The sequence below is a fragment of the Rhinopithecus bieti genome, unplaced genomic scaffold (assembly GCF_001698545.2).
Source record: "Rhinopithecus bieti isolate Rb0 unplaced genomic scaffold, ASM169854v2 scaffold_25209, whole genome shotgun sequence".
In the NCBI taxonomy this organism is placed as follows: domain Eukaryota; kingdom Metazoa; phylum Chordata; class Mammalia; order Primates; family Cercopithecidae; genus Rhinopithecus; species Rhinopithecus bieti.
Genome location: NW_016811970.1, coordinates 760034 through 779669, shown reverse-complemented (window position 1 = coordinate 779669; position 19636 = coordinate 760034).

The window sequence follows — 19636 nt, the reverse complement described above, 5'->3', positions numbered from 1 at the left end:
ATTCACAGAAAATATATAACATGTGCAATCCAACATTAAGTACATAGATTGCAAATAGCTACTCAGAAATCTACAGGAACCATAGTCAGCAACACCTAATCACTTCTCTTAGGGCACTTACTGCTTTGTTCCTTTTCCTGCATAGATACAGGGTACTTTAGGGTTCAGGGTTCTTGACTTTTGTGGAATGTTACTATCTATGTAGAATGTTAGAAGAAGCTGGAATTTTCCTGTTAGCTTTTCTTTAATGAAAATGCCACCTTTCTTCACAAACTAAGCTAATGCTGGTTCTGCCTCCCAGTTAATATCAGCCTGTGATCTTGTCTCAGTTTGGAAAACCCACTCAACTCTAACTGTAGGCTGTCTATCGTGCTTTATACCCAAGCAGGGGAAATCGCTAGGAATTTCCACACTTCGGCAGTGATTCAAAAAGAAGACAGAGGTAAGGACAGGTAAAATGTAAAACTAATCCCTTTCATTGAAAATAGCCATTTTGTTTTTATTCATTCTAAAGTTTGCTCTCTTAGATTAGATCCTCTAGTAACAGGTCTTCATCTCCCTGTGCTGCTCTCTTAGACTTGCAGCAAAATATTAAACCTTTGTACAGGTGCTTCTCGACTTACAATGAGGTTATATCCCAGCAAACTCATCCTATGTTGAAAACTGTGTAAGGTTAAAATGCACTTAACACACCTAACCTACCAAATGTCATAGCTTAGCCTAACCTTAAACGTGCTTGGAACAGCACTACATTAAGGCTACACTTAGTCTACACTTGGGCAAAATCATCTCACATGAAGTCTACTTTATGATAAAGTATTGAATATCTTATGTAATTTATTAATACTGTACTGAAAGTGAACAACAAAATGGTTGCATGTGTACTAAAATATGGTTTCTACTGAATGTATTGCTTTCACATCACCTTGAAGTAAAAATAATTGTAAATGAAACAATTGTAAGTCAGGAACCATCTGGATGGGGCTTGTTGGTAACACCCACAGTGCTTTCAAAACCTATGTTAGAAGAAATTCATGGGAAGGTTCCAGGGTTAAAACTCTACATAAAAGGATTTTTCTAAATGGTCATTTAGAATAGTTGAGGTGTGCATTGTCCGTGAGATGGATGACATAATTAAATAGGGTAACTAATGTAAATATTTTAAGCAAATCCTGTAAAAAGTGAGAAATATAGTTTTATAAATTTTCAAAAGAATTTTTCCAATTTTTTTGAATTCTTTCATTTTGATGGTGAAAGTCTAAATGAGGCATGAGTGTGCTGACTTACAACTGATGTTCAGTTTGTTGCTGGGTCATTTATTTAGTCAGTGTGATATTTGCTTCTCTACATGTGTTGCCTTATAAGAGAGGGAGAGGAAGAGGGAGAAGGAAAAGAAGGAAGAAGGAAAAGGAGGAAGAAGGAGAGGGAGCCCTTTAGAAGTCATGCAAGGAAAAGTACATTGACAGGAAGATTTTGTAGTATTTTAAAATAGATATCCTACTAAACAGTACAATTCTCCACAAACTTAGTTCCACTAAAAGTCATAGAGGCAATTCAGTAAATGCTTTCTTACTATCATAGTCATTATGCTATTTACTGGCACTTGTTAAGAATTAATGAGTCTCATCATTGTTGAGGAAAAACAAGAGGTTCATTTGACATGCTGGAAAATCTTTTTGACTCTTTACAGTTCTTCCAATTTCAACATTAAAAGGCAGAGGGAAAAAACAGCACCTTGTTACAATTAGGAAGGATGGCTCTTCTGCTTTCTCTTTTCAGCGTCATGCCCAGGCACTCAAAACTTTTAATCTCACTTTTCCACTGCATGATAGACAGCATTTCAATACCACCACTCAGAGAATTGTTCAGGAAATAGTTTCTTAGCAGAGGGGAAAATCAGCTAATTGATTAGGGTGGCATAAAAATTTCTGTTTAGCAGAAATTATTGTTTGGCCTCTGCATTTGCGTGGCTGTTTTGAACTTGACTCACTGCTTTGTAGCAGAAGCTTGTAGTCCTGGCTCCTGGCCAGGACATTCATTACCTCTATTAAGGATCTTGTGTACATCCTGGGAAATACTAATGCCCCAGCTTCTTTGTGTGCCTTTGTTTGCTCTTAAGGCAGCACTCGGTAAAGAATAATTTATAGGAGGTGAAGAGAGAAAAAGTTCTTTCCACATCAATCAGAAAATGAAATTAGTATACTGTGGGAAAAAAAAATATGATACAGCTCTAATATGTGTTCTTGACAATTGGTCTTTTCTTTTCATGAAGTGTTTTGGGTCTGCCACCCATTTTCCATTTTTCATTTGCTAGTCTTTCATTTCTTTCATCTATATACTCCCTTGGCCAAAGATTCCTCCTTTCTCATCACCCATCTTCTGTCTTCCAGTGAGAAAACATTTTACCAAGATCTCTTTATTTTTATATTTTTCATTTTAATAAGACTTTGTCAAAAAAATTTAAGCTCTCGACCTGGATTGGCTCAATAGTAAAGTCAAGAGAGACCTCCTAGATTAAAAGCTCTATTTTTCAAACCTAGTGTAGGATTTCGCCTAGGTTGATTGTGATATGCACAGTGATAGCTTCTGTTTATATACACCTATCAAATTATGTGCAATTGCAATGATTAAATTTGGTATCCTGCGTGCAAAAACACAGGTTTCAATTTTGCTGTCATGTCAACAAGAAAGGCCAAATTATATTTTAGGTCACTAAAATAGTTTGTTTAATAGATATTAGAACACATGACAAAAAATTATTCCTGTCCTAGCAACTTCATCTGTGCCAAGGAGATTGAGGAATGTTTCAGACTTTATAAATTGCTTCAATAGAAAATCAGAAAAAACCAAAATAAGGTTAAAATAATCTCAGATTGTTAAAGTGTTCTATTATTGGTTGAAGCCTTTTACACATGATATTCTGCATGAGCTTTAATTAACGTGCTTTATATATCCTTTTTTTGTCCTGACATGACTCAGTAATCAACATATTTTCTGTGTAATGTATTTTGGTTGACCACAATATGGAAGATGTATATTTTGAATTTTCATATTTTGGGTTTCACAATTTGTAATCTCTAAGTTTTCTGAAAAACCACGAAACCTCTGCTCAATCTCTGTAGCTTTATATAGTTGCCACTAAATATAAACAAAATAAAAATTAAAATAGCATATTTGTATATTTCTCCTTTTAATCTCATTTTCTAGAGGGCTGGAGCCATTTTTCTTGTATTTTCTGTATAGCTCATTGTGGACAATGAATAAATATATGAAGTAAATTATCGATAATTGCATGCAGTTCTATTTCCATCTGTTTATTTGCTTAGAAGGGTAAGATAAATTTATTTGCCACATTGCTTATTACCTGTTCAACACAAAGAGGAGTTGTAGAATAATTGTTCCTTTCTATTCAGCCTTCCTTCTTGAGGGTCTATATCCTCTTTATGGGTGATAAGCTGATAATTTCGAGCTTCTGTTTTTAATTCTTGTTTTTCACACTCCTCAATAATTCATTGTGTAAACCAAACTCTGAGTAGTAGAGTTGGGAAAGGTTTGTATGTGTGTCTCTATCATAGATGTTTTCTTTGCTGTAGCATGCACATACTTCCCTATGAGAAACTGAGAGAACAGCTAGCTTTATGTGCTTCTGAAAGCCTGGCATTGTGAGCTTCTTTTGTACATAATAACTGCAGGTGCTTTCTGGCGCAGAAATGATCCTGTGATCTGATAGCCGGTTTTCACATTCTGTGATCATGGCCAGTTCACAGAATACAACAAAGGTGGAAGATTGTTGTCTTCCCCTGGGTTGCCTAAAGTTACAGTGCTGATCTTTTGACCCTTAATTTCAGTAAGTTTGATTGCTCAAGGAACCCCGGTGTGCATATTTGGAGCTGGTGTGGCATTTTGCTGTGGAATTGATGGTCAATATCCTAACATGAACATAGTTTTTAGAAGGCACATCGAGTCTTTTATGCAATTGTCTTGCATTTTAAATAGTTAAATGCAACCAATGTCTAGGGTAAACTACCTTGAGTTGTTTAGTGGAATGTCTTAGGCCCGATGATGTATTTTGACAAACGATTACTGTGATTAGAGTGTCACTGCTTTCCTCCTTGTGAAGCAGAACACTGTCCACCCTGAGACTGCAGAGTCACAAGAGAAATGCAGTCAGTCTTCATTGAAATAAAGCCAGCACAGGAATTTGGATTTTTTCAAAAATGAAATTATTGTAATAAGGGATTTTAAAATAAGTAATGCAGCATGGTATTAAAAATGGCTAATCTTGCTTCATTACTAATCCTGTGCCACATTAAAATGAATTGGTTTTACTAAGTATTTTAATTGTTTCCCCTTCTGATTTTCATTTCCTTACTCATCATCAGGATCTCTCATCAGCCAGAGTTTAAAATATTCTCTGTCCTTGTTCATCCCATGGAAACTGATCAGGTATTTAAACTATGAATTAGTTTCTCCATAATAACCACACTTGATTCTACTTGCAAATCATTTAATTTAAGACCATGTTAATTTTTGCCTCACTAAATGCTGCCTCGTTCTCAATTCCTGCTTTGTTTCTCGAAAGGTGACTTGGTTGATGCAGTTAAGTGCCTTTTAACCACTAGAGGGAAACATACCAATCTACTATGAGCAATGCAGTGTTTTCAAATGGTAAATGTCCTCCTGCAGCTGAGGTTCTGCGGTTGTTTTCTGTGATCTTTTCCCTCTGAGTATTGCCAGCATTATAATGAGGAATCAGCAAAGGGTATACATTGATAACAAATTTAGCGAAGATAGTTTCCTTTTTATTGAATAGTTTGGAATCTATTTCTTGCTGTAGTAAATTCATTTTCTAAGTGAATAAATATCCCCAGGTCACTAAGGACACACTTCTATAATGCAAGGATTCCTTTGCACACTAATTCTGGAAAGGAATGTTCTTTAAATGTTGATGTACTGTATTCACATAAAACATATTGAGTGAGTAAGCAAGCATTTACTCAATGTTGCTTCATTATTAGAGGAAACAAATCTTTCAGACAGATCAGATTCTGTTTGCATCCTAGAGTAGTGATGTAAGAGCATTCTACAGATTGTTCTCAGTATTGTTCTGGTTCAACCATACTTTAATTATTAAGTTTATTATTGTTTGAAACAGGGCCTCCCTCTTTCACCTAGACTGGAGTGCAGTGGTGTGATCATGGCTCACTGCAGCCTCTACCACCTGGGCTCAAGGGATCCTCCTGCCTCAGCCTCCTGAGTAGCTGGCAATACAGGCCCAAGCCTGGCTAATTTAATTTTTTTTTTTTTTTTTTTTTTTTTTTTTTTTTTTTGTAGAGATAGTCTTGCTATGTCACACAGACTGGTCGGGAATTCCTGGGCTCAAGCAATCCTCCCACCTTAGCCTCACAAAGTGCTTAGATTTTAGGCACAAGCCACCACACCTGGCTAAGTATATTATTTAAAAAAAATCATCTGCCGGCCAGGCATGGTGGCTGACATTTGTAATCCCAGCACTTTGGGAGGCCAAGGCGGACAAATTACTTGAGGTCAGGAGTTTGAGACCAGCCTGGCCAAAATAATGAAGCCCCTGCTCTACTAAAAATACAAAAATTACCCAAGTGTGGTGGCAGGCACCTGTAATCCCACCTACTCGGGTGGCTAAGGCAGGAGAATTGCTTGAAACCGGGAGGCAGAGGTTGCAGTGAGCCGAGATTGTGCCACTACAGTCCAGCCTGGGAGACAGAGTTAGATTCCATCTCAAAAACAAACAAACAAACAGACAAACAAACAAAATTCTGTACTTAGTTTATGACTTATACTCAAGGATACTTGACGAACCCAGTTGCAGCAGTTATGCAACACCATCTTTTTTTCTAAAACCTTTATGGAAATTTGAAGCAGGAATTTTATAGAATCAAGCACAGTGTTGAAGGCTAAGGCTCGTGATATCAATGCTAGATGAATAGATTTCAGAGAACTGGCTAAAAATACAAAAGTAATTCTGGAGCAAGTAAAGGCTATAAAAAGTGAAGATACAGTCAGACGCGGTGGCTCACGCCTGTAATCTCAGCACTTTGGGAAGCTGAGGTGGGCGGATCACGAGGTCAGGAGATCGGGACCATCCTGGCTAACACGGTGAAACCCCGTCTCTACTAAAAATACAAAAAATTAGCGGGGCGTGGTGGCGGGCGCCTGTAGTCCCAGCTACTCCGGGGCTGAGGCAGGAGAATGGCGTGAACCCGGGAGGCGGAGCTTGCAGTGAGCCGAGATCGCGCCACTGCACTCCAGCCTGGGCAACACAGTGAGACTCCGTCTCAAAAAAAAAAAAAAAAAAAAAAAAAAAAAAAAAAAAGTGAAGATACAGAAGCAGGTCACAGCATTTAGGAAAACTCTGGACATGAGGACTTTTTGAATAGTGTAAGTGGTATTCATACTCTAAAACAGTGTTTTAATGCATGTTGCAAAATGTTTTGTTTTACTTTTTTAATGTGCAGAAAAAATACAAGTTGCTGATGTACTTTTTATTTAGGGTCAGATGGTATCCATATCAATGCCCCTAGTAAAATAGTCAGACAACCTAATCTAGTGTAGTGTAGTAGGAACCTAGTATTTTGTCTACTCTGTGTTTTGTCTTGCCCAGTTTCCAGGAAAACCCACCCTCCTATTTAACATAGTTTCAGGGAAATGTCTTTTTTAACAAATTATTTCCCTCATTTGGCCACAATAAATTGGTACAGGTTTTGGCAATTCGCCCAAGATAGACATGGATGCATCGCTGAAGTTCTCCCCTTGGTAATCTCTCTTGATAGAGAGAGAATGGAGCAGAGATGCAGAAGAAAAAGGGAACTCTGATGGTATTGGAAATACTGCTAGCCAGGACCAGCCTTGTTCTTGATGCATAAGACCTGATGTCCATAACAATATTTGCATTCTCATTTAAGCTTTTTTCAGTTGAATTTAATTTATTTGTGATTTAAAACAAACAAACAAACAAAAACTAATCTTGGTGAGAAGTTAATTTCCACTGGAAAACCCTGCTGTAGATCTAGGCAAAGGGAATTTTCTTAGGCAACTATCTTTCTTGTTTAAAAATAGAATGCAGGTTTCTGTTGAAAAGCATCATGGTTACATTTTGTATGTAGCTGAAGTTTCTCCAGTTCAACAGAGGTTAATTCCTTGTCTCTGGGTATCTAGAGGTGAGAGGGACTGAGAATTCTCCATGGAAGAGAAATGTGTGCATCAACGTGTAAAGTTGATCTCTCCAGAAATTATTTTAACTCCTCTTACTACTCCTATAGCCTCGTAAACTTTGGAATCATAGACTGTTACACAGGAAAGACTTTTATCAACTTATCTATCCCCTTTTTCATTCAACCATTATTCCTCTAGCCCCTACTCTGTGGCAGGACCTGCTCTGGAACTGGAGATGCAAACATTTTTTTTTTTTTTTTTTTTTTTTCGCCTGAGACCTGAGAGAGGTGTTTAGGAGTTAGTCAGGTTAAGAGTTGGATGAGAAATCTTCCAGATGTGTATTCAACCCATTAAGAAGACCACAGTTTGTGACCGCATGGTTTTGGTCCTTTGAACCATGGAATCAGCATTATTTTAAGCTCCAACAGGTTCACTGTATGTTTGATTTGCCTGTAGTATTTTCATATGATAGCATTAAAAAATTAGAGAGCTGGTCTAATGCATATAGTTTAGTCAAGAAAATCGAGTATGGGGCTCCTATTTCTTTGAACTTCCAGGTAGGGTTACAATCATGCTTGTTATAATAAATTTTTAATTGCTGTGGATATATAATAGCTGTAAACGTTTATGAAGTATATGTGATATTTTGATAGCAGTGTAAAATGTGTAGTGATCAAATCAGGATAATTGGGATATCCATCACCTCAAGCATTTATCACTTCTTTGTGTTAGCAACATTTCAACATTTCAATTCCACTCTTTTAGTTATTTTGAAGTATGCAATAAATTAGTGTTAACAATAGTCACTTTATTGTACTACTGAACACTAGATATTATTCCTTCCATCTAGCTGTAGTTTTATGTCCATTAACTATCCCTTCTTATCAACCCCCACCTCCCGACTATTTTCCCCTGCCTCTAGTAGCCATCATTCTTCCTTCTATCTCAAAGAGTTTAATGTGTTTTTAAACTTTAAGCTCCCACATGTAAATGACAATAAGTGAAATTTGTCTTTCTGGGCCTGACTAATTTCACTTAACAAAATGGCCTCTAGTTCCATCTATGTTATTGCAAATGGCATGGGTTCATTCTTTTTTATGGCTGAATAATATGCCTCTATGCATCACATTTTCTTCATCCCCTCATGCATTAATGAACACTTAGGTTGATTCCATATCTTGGCTGTTGTGAATAGTGCTGCAATAAACTTGTCAATCATGCTTTTTCTTCTTTAAGGGGCACTAGTTAATTGGTACAACTCTTCACCATTTCTCTCTAATCTTTTGTGATTTACTTAAAATCATTTGATTTTTTTATTAGATTTTGTGCATAATGCAATCCTCCTTTCTAGTTTACTCATTTATTTATTTATTTCCAGTATGCCAGACCCCTGAAATAACTTTAAGACCAGATATACCTTTTTTAGAAAGATTGGGTTAGAAAAAAAGGACATTTTCCCTTTCAAAGTTGAAAATTATTTCTTTGAATTTGTAATAATTACCTCTATGAGTGGCACTGCAGAAATGTTTTTATAATTTTTCCTAGTGCATTGTTACACAGTAGAACTGTATTCAATGATGTCAATATTCTGTACTGTCCAATATAGTAGCCACATGTGGTTATTGAGTACTTCAAATGTAACTATGACTGAAGCACTGAATTTTTAATTTTATTTAACTTTAATTAATTCAAAATTTAAATAGCCACATATGGCTAGTAGCTATTATACAGAAAAACATAGACCTAGGATCTGTGTTTTTTAAAAAAATACTCCATGTATGTTTACAAGTGGTATAATTGTTGGATTCAGGTTTGCATATATATTCACTGGATCAAGTTTGCTAACAGTGTGATTCAAATATTCTATAGCCTTATAAATTTATTTTTTGCTTAGCCTATCAATTACCTGGTGGATCTGAATTTTAAAATATTCTATGTTGCGATTTTCCTATTTCCTCTTGTAATTATGCCAATTTTTTACTTACACATTTTTCAGTTATTTTATTAATGCATCCACTTTATGATGTTTATATATCTATGGACTTCAAATTTTATCATTACACATTAATCTTCTTTGAAATTAATAATTGCTTTTAAATGCTTTCTAAAAGCATTGGGCATACTTTGGGGTTTCCTTTTTAGATCTACTTTCAAGATTTACTTTAAACACAATATACTCATTTTCTTAGGTGTCTCTCTTTTAAAACTTATATTTATTGCTTTTACTTATATGTTTGAATTCACTTCTACTATAGTATTTTATACTTTCTACTTGTCTTGATTTTTCTATGCTTTTTTTGTATTTCTCTTCTTTATGGATTGATTTTTTAAGTCTATTTTTTATGTACCAATGTAGAAATTATACACACTATTTTCTTAAGTTAATTACCCTAAACATTAATATACACATTTTAATTTAATCATGTGTAAGGTAAATCAATAATTGGACCTTCCTTCTGAACAATCCAAAGACATAAAACACCTTCTCTCTGAGTAAGTATTGTCTTCATTTTATATTGCTATCTAGTATACTAGTTTTGTCTGTGTTTTAACATTGCAACACTAAATATTATCATTTAGATATTGTCCATGCTTGTTTTGACAGTCTAATTTATTTGCTTAACATAACTTTTCACTCTAAGACATTCCTTCCACAATTATTTTCCATCTTAAAATACATCTTTCATTGACTGGGTGCAGTGGCTCATGACTATAATCCTAGCATTCTGGGGGGTGAAGGCTGGTGGATTGCTTGAGCCCAGGAGTTTAAGAGCAGCCTGGGCAACAATGGTGAAACCCTGTCTCTACAAAAAAAAGAAAAGATGCAAAAATAAGCTGGGTGTGGGGTTGCGTGACTGTAGTCTCAACTATGTGGAAGGCTGAGGTGGGAGGATCGCTTTAGCCCAAGAGACGGAGGTTAGAGTGAGCTGTGAATGCACCACTGCACTCCAGCCTGGGTGACACAATGAGAACTTGTCTCAAGCAACAACAAGAACAACAAAAACCCTTTAAAAACAAACCAAAACACATAAACAAACAAACAAAAGACCCTGAATATGTCTCTAATGAATGATATGTTGATGATAAAAATCTCAATGTTTTGTTTGAAATTATATGTATTTAGCCCTGAACCTTTAATGATGATGAAAGATAGTTGTTTGATGGTTATTTTCTCTCAATACATTGAAAACAATTTTCATTGTCTTTGAAGGAATCTTTATTTTTTATTTTTGGAAACTTTGAACTCTTTGTCTTTGACTGTTTTCTGTAGTATGACTGGTCTCATTACGTAACTTTAAAAAGTTTTTATTTTAGTTATTTAGAGGCATATCTTTTTTTATTGTGCTTTGCTTTATTGTGCTTCACACATATAGCATGTTTTTACAGATTGAAGGTTTCTGGCAACTCTGCATCAAGCAGGTCTTTTGCCATTACTTTTCTAACAGTACAGGGTCACTTCATGTCTATATCACATTTTGGAAATTTTTGCAATATTTTAGATTTTTCCAGTATTATTGTATCTGTTATGATGAGATGTGATCAGTGACCTCTGATGTTACTATTGTCATTGGTTTGGGGGACCAAGAACTGTGCCCGTGTGAGACGACAAACTTAGTTGATAAAGGTTGTATGTGTGCTGACTGCTTCATGACTGACTGTTGCCCATCTTTCTCACTCTTTTTGGGCCTCTTTATTAGCTGAGACACAAAAATATTGAAATTAGGCCAAATAATTACCTTACAGTGGCCTCTAAAGGTTCAAATGAAAGGACAAGTTACATACCTCTCATTTTAAATAAAAATGTGATGAAAATAGAAAATTAACTAAAATTAGAAGTGGAATCCAAAGATATAACTGAATTGCTGTAATCTGATGGTAAAACCTGAATAGAGGGTTAGTTACTTCTTATGGATGAGCAAAGAAAGTTACTTCTTGAGATGAAATCTACTCTTGGCGAATATACTGTGAACATTGTTGAAATAACAAAGGATTTAGAATACTATTTAATTTGGTTTATAAATCAGAGGCAGGGTTTGAGAGAATTGACTCTAATTTTTATAGACATTCTATTGTGGGTAAAATCTATCAAACAGTATTGCAAGCTACAGAGAATTCTCTATAAAAGGAAGAGTCAATTGGCAGGGCCAACTTCATTGTTGCCTCATTTTGAGAAATTGCATATACCCCCATAGCTAAAATAAAATTGAAAATTAAAAGAAAATAAGCTGCCACAGCCTGTCCAATGTTGAGCAACCACTACCCTTATCAATCAACAGCCATTAACATGGAGGCAAGACCTTCTACAGACCTTATACTATGCTGAAGGCACAGATAATTGTTATCTTTTATTTTTATTTTTATTTTTTTTTAGCAAGAGAGCATTCTGCAATTAAGAGAAGTACATTGTTTTTTAGGCATAATGCTATTGCACATTGAATAGACTTCAGTAGAGCATAAAACAACTTTTATATGCACTGGGAAACCATAAAATTATCAAATCATGGGGGCAGTTACACCCATGCTGTTCTCATGATAGTGAGTGAGTTCTCACAAGATCTGATGTTTTTATAAGGGGCTTCCCCAGCTTTGCTATGCACTTCTCCTTCCTGCCACCATGTGAAGAAGGACATATTTGCTTCCCCTTCTGCCACGATTATAAGTTTCCTGAGACTTCCCCAGTCATGTGGAACTGTGAGTCAATTAATCCTCTTTCTTTATAAATTACCCAGTCTTGGCCAGTTCTTTATAGCAGTGTGAGAATGGGTTAATACACTTGCTCTTTAAAAAAAAGTATATATATATATATATATTGAACATATTAAACATATGATTTTCCATTCAAGATTCAGTAGTTGTACTATTTGCATTCATGGGGTGTGGAATTCTGCTTTTATTCAACTGTTTTTCCTAGCTCTTCTTTTCTTAAATATTTTAAAATTTTGGAATGTGAACTCAGGTTTGGCTGAGTTTATCTTTGAGAATACTAAAACTGGATTTGAGGAAGTATCTTTCCAAGAATTTTAGTTTCTTTCTGCCAGATAACACAGTAATTCCAGCAGTCTAGGGTCAATTTAATTAAACTTAATTCCTCTTAAGGTATGTAAGTTGAACATTTAGGTAGAATACATAAGAAGCTAGCACCTGTGTGAAAGCGAGTCTGGGGTAATACATTTTTATAGGAAACTTTCTCAGATTAAACAAAACAACAACAACAAAACAACCACCCCCCTCCAAAAAAAAAAACCAAAAAACAAAACCACACACACACACACAAAAACACACAAAAAAACCTCCCTTTTCTCATGAGTGGTTGTCTTAGTCTATTTTGTGCTGCTACAGCAGAATACATGAGACTGGGTTAGTCATAAAGAACAAATTTATTTCTCACAGTTCTGGAGGCTAGGTAGCTCAAGGTCAAGGTGCCAGCATCTAATGAGGACCTTCTTGCTGTGCCATCTCATGGTGGAAGGTAGAAGGAAAAGAGAACGTGAGAGAGAGAGAGAAACTAAAACAAGGTAAACTCCCCCTTTTATAATGAACCCACAAATGAAATAACAAACTCACACTTGTGATAATGGCCTTAATCCATTCACTCTGCATTCATTGCTTAATGACTTTTTATGAGGCCCAGCCTACCAACAGTATTGCACAGACAATTAAGTTTCCAATACATGTTTTTTGGGGGACACATTCAAACCACAACATTGTGCCTCTGGCCCCCCAATTTCATGCTCTTCATCTATCTAAAATACATTTATTTCATCACAATAGCCTCAAAGTTTTAACTGATTCCAGCACCAATTAAAAAGTTCAAAGTCTAGGGTCTTATCTAAATCAGATATGGGCAAGACTTAAGGCACTATTTATCCTGAGGCCAATTTCCCTCTAGTTGTGAGCCTCTGAAATCAAAAATACATTATGTGCTTCCAAAGTACATTGGAAGGAAGGCATAGTATAGATATTCTTACTCCAAAAAGGAGAAATAGGCAAGAAGAAAGGAGGAACAGGCTCCAAGTAAGTCCAAAACTTAATAGGGATGACAACATTAAAATTATTAAATCCAGAATAATCTTTCACTCTATGTGTTGCCTCCCAGACACTCTGTGGTAGGGATTGGGGCCCCAGTGCCTCCGGTAGCCCTACGCTTATGACTTTTCTGGGCTCAGCCTGAAGTAATTGTTCAGCAGTAGCTGTTACATGTTGAAATCCACTACCTGCAGCTCTCCCAGACTGGGGCTGCACATTGGTGTTTCTACAGTTTTGGGGTCTTGGTGGCAGACCCATTCCTGTGACAGCACTGATTACTGCCACACTGGGAACTCTGGAGTGACTCTTCCCCTGTGGCAGTTTTCTGCCTGGGCCCCTAGTTTGTCTGACACAGGCTTTAAAATCGAGATAGAGGCAGCCATGGTTGCATAGCCCAGGTACTTTGCATGCCTGCAGAATTAGCACTATGTGGATGCTACCAAGGCTTACCACTTGCACCCTCCAGAGTGGTGGTCTGAGCCTCACCTGGGCCTGCTTGATTCATAGCAGGGGTGGCTGAGGGGCACTGCACTGGAACTTGGGGAGCAGAGACTCTAGGTGGCCCTGGGCAGCAAGGTTATTCCACTCTCAAAGTCCTAATATTCTGAGTAATGGTAGGGGCAGCCTGAAAGATCTCTGAAATGCCTTCAGGATCATTCTCTTATTGCCTTGATGAATATCACCTGGCCTCCTTCTAGCCATACTAATCTTACCAAACAGTCACTTGGTCACACTCTTGATATTCTCTCCCTAACACACCTTTTAATTATTTAATGGCCAGGCTGAGAATGTTCTAAATTTTTATGTTCTGCTACATTTTTAATTATAAATTCTATCTCTAACTCTTTTCTCTCCTTTCTCATTTTACTGTATGCAGTTAAAAGAAGCCATGCAGCTCCTTCTGTATTTTGGATGGAAATTTCTTCAGCTAGATATAGTAATCCATCCCGTTTAAATTCTGCCTTCCGTAAATCCCTAGGGTATGCCAGAAATTTAGCCTGTTCTTTGCCACTTTATAAAAAGGAGGGCCTTTACTCCAGTCCCCGACAAGATATTCCTCATTTCTATCTGAGACCTCATCAAAATTGCCTTTACAGTTCATATTTCTTCACAAATTCTGATCATGACTCCATTAGTAATTTCTAAGAAGTTCGTACTTTTTCTACAGTTCTTCTTTTCTTCTGAGCCCTCACCAGAATTGCCCTTAATGCTCCATTCATGGCAATACAGGGCTTTTTCTATCCTGCTCCTCTGAACTCTTCCAGCTTCTGTCCATTACTTAGTTCCAAAGCTGTTTCCACATTTTCAGGTATTTGTTGTAGCAACATTCTGTTCTCTGACATCAATTTTCTGTCTTACTCCAGTTTTTGTTGCTATAACAGAATATGTGACACTGGATAATTTATAAAGAACAGACATTTATTTCTTCATGGTTTTATAGGTTGGGAAGTCCAATATCAAGGTGCCAGCCTCTGATAAGGACCTTCTTGTTTTGTCATCCCATGGTTTAAAGCAGACGGGTAAGAGACGGTGAGAAAGAGAGAAAGAGAGAATAAAAAGCCCATATTCCCTCTTTTATAACTAACCTACTCCCACAATAATGAATCCACTCACATGATAGCAGCATTAATCTCTTCACTCTGCCCTTATTCCTAATCACCTCTCATTAGGTCCCACTTCCCCATACTGTCGCATTGAGGATTAAGTTTCCAACACATGTTTTTTTGGGGGAACATGCTAAAACCGCAGCAGTGTTATTGTATCCAATATTCTCGTTTCCTAAAGATATTTCTTTTAGGAACCTGGCTTTATGCAGAACTCTCTGTCACAACTCCCTAAGTCACCATCACCAAGGGCTTCTCCTCCTACCCCAAGAAGTTATGACACCTATGTCTCTATAAGCACCCGTGGTCATTGTGAATTGGAATTTCCTTATCACTCTGCTGTTGCGATTTATATTTTTGTTTCCTGGGTAGTGTTCTTCCTGTTTCATGAGCATAAATACACATTTGCAACAGTATATTGCAATGCTTTACTTAGAATTTTTGTTGTAGGAAAGTTTCAAAGAATAGTCTAGACTAAATAATTTCTTGTATGTTTTGAAATGCATTACTGAAGTTATTCTTTGCAACTAGAGGATGCACTATAGCTATGTGGTTTTCTCATTTTCTATAAATTATCCAGTTTAATATGATTATAAGCTTTTTTGAGGGAAATAATTAAAAAAATTATCTCTGCAAATAAAACAAAATTATTCAAAGAAGAGATGTAGTTTATTTTGAACACTATCAAGAATACACATATTTTATTCAGGAAAGTGATATATATATAGGTATATTTCTTCGTAACTATTGATAAAAGAGAAGGTCAATATATTCACTAAACATAATTACCTCTCCTTGTGGCAGGGTCTTAGGCACACACAAAAATGAGACAAGTTATATTCTTCCAAAGTTGCCTACCTTTGTCATTTTCTAAACCTATTTTATATGTTTTATTTTTGACACATACATTCTTATCTTTACATTATTTTCAATGATAGAGGTAATATCATTTTAAGTTAAACTATAATCTACATGACTTTGCTTTTGATCTCTGTTGACAGAGCTATGCCATATGAATTTCTACAGTGGTTTACTAGCTAAGCTATAATGTCTGTTAGAGGCACCCAAAATTATCAGCCCTGATGGTGCTACTGAAATCTGAATGGTTGATTATAATAAAGTTTATTTTCTTTTAAGTTAATATCAGGCACTATGTATGTCAAAATATACTTTTGAAAAAAAATCATAGCACATCTACTCCTAAAAAGGATAAAAAATTATAACTTTTATAATATTATTCTATTATGTAAACAATCATCATTTTAATAAGAAATTTTTAGGTAAAATCATATCAAATTAAAACAAATTCAGAATACAAAATAATGTTAAACAAAAGGTACTATCACATTATATACATATATCTTAATTTCAGAAATGTGGAAATCTGAACATGGGTTTTAAAATCAAGGCAATATAGTAAGTGATTTACATAATACACCACCATATGAAGAAATGAGAGACATATTCAAGTCCAGTGATACAGAGTGTCCTACAGCCTTGATTTAAAGTGGGAGAGATTTAATCTTTGTTGGGTGAGGTTTTGCACATGTGATGCTGTAGGGCAAATATGTAAGGATGTTTATACACTTGATGTAATTGTAGTGACTAGTCATAGTGCCTGAAGTTATTGTTTGTATAGGGCTCTGCACTGAATCCAGGAAAGACGAGTATGTTGTTCATAGATGCATAACAGAGCAATGGGAGCATAAATGCTTCAGGTTTGCTACCTGTGTCCCCAGTAATTGACTTATTCACCTTATGATAGATCTTATGCTTCTGTATCTTCTAAATACCTAGCTGAACAGTGAAGGTCAGGCTGGTTTTTCATATAAAAAGATGGCAAGGTGTCCTTATTCCTGTGCTGAAGCCACTGCAACCCTCTCCTAAATTTACATAAGGCACACAACTACACTTAAGGATTAGCAATAAGATTGAGTACCCATGGAAATTGTTTATTAGTAGTAGAATAGAAAGTGCATTCCAATTGACAGGTGGAACATGCTGACTACCAGTTAGTGATCCTAATTTCATTCAGGGAAGAAGTATTTTTTTTCCCCTGCCTATTTTATACCTTCCTAAACCCAAAGAGAAAATTAAGTTTAATGCTTTTGGTTAATATTAATGAGAACTAGGCCATAATTTTATGAGGCTTGCTGTGACATGGCTTCTTTTTAAAATGGTGAAACTACTAAGGTAACTTAAGTCAATATTGATTCTAAGTGGAAACTAAATTGAAGCTTATATGCTATTGGGAAAAATAATTAAAAATCAGATTAATTTTATGCCTTTGGAAAAGACATAAATCTCTTTTGCTGCTCCAGCTGCTGTGAGACAATGACATGTGGGAAGATATAAATCAAGAAGAAACAATACTAGCCAGTGCAATTTCATTTAATATAAGAGAAACAAAAATGACGATGATTATTGATTCTGGCAAATGTGTTCGCATTTTATAGACTACTACATGTGAATATCTTAAATTTTATGCTAAACTAGAGGTGAAAGATTTAATTCATTTATACCAAAATTATTTAGTGCCTATAATGTGACAGACACTGTGCCAGGCTCTGGAAACATACAGGTGATTAAAAAACAATTTTAACTTAAAACAGTTTATAGATTAGCAGGCAAGACAGATGGGAAAGTTATTAGTAAAGGAAAGTAATGATGGAAGCATATAGGCTCTCTTTGGAAATTAAAGAATGCCTTGGTAAACCTGGGGGAGCCAGTGAAATTTTACAGCAGAAGCTTGGATCAAAGGACACATAAAATTAAAAAGCAAAAGCAACTCAATGTAACTGTGTCTAAAAGAAGGAAATACGGTTTTTTCAACATTATATAAATGAACACTAGGAAACCAAGTTGAAAGTGCCCTTAATTTATATATTTAAGGGTGGGAGGAAATGAGGAGCATGTATGAAAGGTTGACTATGCAGAGGAGGGGAAACACAGATAGACCTAAAACTTAGGAGAAGAGAAAGCAGAATAGAAGAAACCTTCTAAGACAATATTTTCAGTAGTGGATCTGGGCTACATGCCTGCCTTTCAGGATTCAGGATAACTTGTTAGCAGCATCACTTTTAGTCGTAAACCTGGAGAGAGTTGGTGCTCTTATCATTCTTTTTTACAAATTGTTTTTATTTTATTTACTTTATTTTAATTTTGAGATACAGTCTCACTCTGCTGCCTAAGCTGGAGTGCAGTGGCATGATCTCAGCACACTGTAACCTCCGCCTCCCAGGTTCAAGCAATTCTCATTCCTCAGCCTCCCAAGTAGTTGGAACCAGAGGCATGCATCACCATGCCCAGCTAATTTTTGTATCTCTTGTAGAGATGGGATTTTGCCATGTTGCTGGGCTGGTCTCGAACTACTAGGCTCTAGCCATCTGCTCACTTCAGCCTCCCAAATTGTTGAATTACAGGTGTTAGCCGCCATACCTGGCCCATCATTTTTACTGATAAACAGTCTTTGATCTTGTCATTTATTTTCCTGCATAACAAACAAAGAGAACATATCTCTCACTCCTCATTATAGATTTAATAATATTTAGAATTTCTAGGCTTGCTCTTAAGGTTCTTCATTATTTGGCACAGAATTGTCTCCCTTATTCAATCCCAAAGCTCTGCTCCAGATGAGTGAGTCTCCTCATTGTCTTCCATGTACATAAGCCCTGCATAACAAATACATATGGCTTACATGCAGGGCTTATGTAAATGTCCTGCCCAGGAACTCTTTTTGAGAACTTTGCTATTCCTGGTACTTAATGTGTTAGACTTTAGATTGCTACAAACTGGTAATTCAAACATTTTTTTTTAATGGTGGCTCTATAAGGACTTTAGGAGACAAGTAAAGAAGCCAGGAAGAAACCCCTGCAGATTCAGAACCAGAATTCACTGATAACTGAGATTTTCAGAATGCAACAGCAGCAACTCCCAGCCTGGGAGGAACTCAGATAACAAAGCCCTGGCTCTGTTGGTTTGTCTCCTGAGAAGTGGGTGTCTTCACGTTAGTGCCCACCAGTGTCCTGCCTTTGCTTCTTCCCTTCTTGATTCTTTTTCTCAATGTCATTCACCTGATTCTTGGATCTTCTGACTCACTGTATCTGTTTATGTCTCCCTTTAGATATCTTTTCTATCTTATACCAGTCTTTTATCAATGGAATCTGCATATATTACAATAAAACTTCCCGAAAGAGAAGATATACTTTGGTTCATACATCACTATCAAGAAGACAGTAATTTTAGGCATTTTCCTAGGCTTTGTAAGACTTTGGAATCAAGTACCATAGCTTTTTCAAAATCCATGACCAAGGTAATAATTATGGTAGTAAGTAAAATTCCTAAAGTATACAAAATCTGCAATGAAAAGCATTTTGTAGATGGCGAGGATACAATTTATCTTTTGTCTAAAGTCCAAAATATTTATTATGTATAACAAATTTGATGAATTAAAAATTTGCTTTATGACATCAACTCTCCTCTTGATTGTAGGTCAAATTTTATATTCTTGCTTCATTTTCCATAGATTTGGGTCTCATCTCTCAAACTAGAATATGGAATCTTTGACAGCAGGAAACTTTAAAATACTTTTTGCATTTCTTACATTGCCTTTATATGGCAACATATCATAAATGTTTAATAAATAGTTATTGATTTAAATATACAACTCAATCTGTTTATCTATAACATTTCTAATGTGATTAATTGTTCATGTATGTTATTTCACTTGTTTCCTATAATAGTAAGCTATTTAAAGTAGACATCACTATTATCACCATATTGATAGAGATAGTAAATACCAAGATAATTGAACA